Raw genomic sequence first — 1,931 nt, 5'->3', positions numbered from 1 at the left:
GAAATACGAAAACATTGAGAACAACCCTACGAAAGAGGACGCTGAATATGCGACAAAAAAAGAAGAAGACGGCAACAAATCAGAAAAAGAAAGTAAGCAAGACAGCGAACCTGGCAACATCATGGTGGATATTGTTGACATTTCCATGGACGCATACAAGAAAAGAAATCGTGACGACACCAGTCTAGGCCTTGTGCAACCCACCATACCAGCCAGTGCCACATTTGAACTCAAGGGGCAAATCCTTGCTACGCTAAAGGAGATTCCATTTGCCGGTAAAGATCATGAAGATGCCTGTAAAAATATTGATGAAGTCAAGGACATCGCTGACTACTTCAACATTCCGAATGTTCCACGAGAAACGGTGTTTTTGAGAATGATTCTGGTCACATTGAAAGGAGCTGCCAAGGACTAGTTAAAATCACTTCCACCAGGCGTAATCACTACATGGACAAAAATGTGTGAGGAATTCTTGGAACAATTTTTCCCACCATCAAAGGTGGATAAGCTCAAAAAGGCCATCATTAACTTTGAGTAACAAGTGGGGGAGTCGATATTTGAAGAACAGGAGCGCTACAAAGGTCTATTTCGAAATTGCCCTCAAAATGACCTGAATGAGCAAAAAGAAGTTTCGATCTTTTACGATGGGGTGAATGTCATGACTAGGAAACTCCTTGATTTTCAATGATCCTTAACCAATAAAAATCTAGCTTAAATAAAGGAGCTTATTGAAGAGTTTTCTACACATTCTAGAGAGTACCATAACCCGCAAAAGTAACAAAGGGATCGGCAAATTCAGCTTCAAAAGACATATCAGCGGTCTTAGCAATGTTGCAAAGCGTGGATAGGAGGATGACTAAGATGGATCAAACAATCAATGATATAATAGTTGGGTGTGAAAACTATAACAGGCTGCATTTGACTAAAGACTGTGACCTTGATGAAAATGGAAACCGAAAGGTTCAAGCTTTCTACTCTAGCGATGATCGTTATGATGAAGATTGAAGAAAGTCCAAGAAGAAGTTGTTACCTTATGATGAGTACAAGAGATCCAAGGAAGAGAAGTATGAACAAAAAAGAAGAGGCTTTTACCAAAGAGAGGAACGTGCTCCTGAAAAGAAACCCGATTTCGAGTTAACGCTTACCCGTTTTGTAGTTGTAAAGGCACAAGCAAAACGAAGTAGCAATTAGAGAACAACAAGCTTTAATTAGAGATCAACAAACTTTACTCAGACATCAGCAAGCGTCAATCCTAAATATCAAATAATAACTTCGAAACTAGCTAAGCGATTCAATGAAAGATCATCGACAGGACTTCCAGGAAGTACTGAACAAAACCTAAAAGGAGCTCACATCCAGGATGTTACAACTAGAATTAGGAAAATTGTTACACATCTGTCTCCGATTAACAGAAACAACCCAGATATTGATCAGGAAAGTCAAGAAGAAAGTTAAGGAAAAGAAACTGAAAAGTCGCCACAATGTGATAGGAACCTGAAAAGAAAAGTGTTGAACCCGTTAAGCCATACCACCCACCAATGCCCTTCCCAAGTAGATCAATCCAAGAAAAGAATGTTGAACACTACTTGAAGTTCTTAGATCACATAAAGTCTCTTGAAATCAATATTCTATTCCTGGAATCCTTGGCTCAAATTTTAAAATATACAAAATTTCTCAAAGACCTCCTAACTAACCGAAAGAAAATAATGGGATTGTCAAAGGTAGTGCTAAATGAAACCTACTCAGCTACGGTGTTGAATATGCAACTACAGAAAATGGGTGATCCAGGAAGCTTTACACTACCATGCCAATTCGGAAATCTAGCTACAAGCCACACTTTAGCCTATTTGGGAGCAAGTGTGAATTTAATGCCTTATTCATTCTTCAAGAAGCTTTATCTTCCCGAACCTAGACCGGTTTGCATGGTCATC

General features: G+C 39.1%; 1 non-coding gene across 1 annotated transcript; it reads right to left on the bottom strand.

Annotated features, from left to right (window-relative positions):
- Positions 1-505: 505 nt before the first annotated feature.
- Positions 506-612, bottom strand: LOC145028043 (small nucleolar RNA R71). The gene has a single exon (XR_013675800.1). It is a non-coding gene; the product is annotated as a small nucleolar RNA R71 (small nucleolar RNA).
- Positions 613-1,931: the final 1,319 nt, after the last annotated feature.

Source organism: Lactuca saligna, chromosome 1 (assembly GCF_052625555.1).
Source record: "Lactuca saligna cultivar CGN05327 chromosome 1, ASM5262555v1, whole genome shotgun sequence".
NCBI lineage: Eukaryota > Viridiplantae > Streptophyta > Magnoliopsida > Asterales > Asteraceae > Lactuca > Lactuca saligna.
The sequence above is the reverse complement of the archived record's forward strand: the minus strand, read 5'-3'. Positions and strand labels throughout refer to the sequence as shown.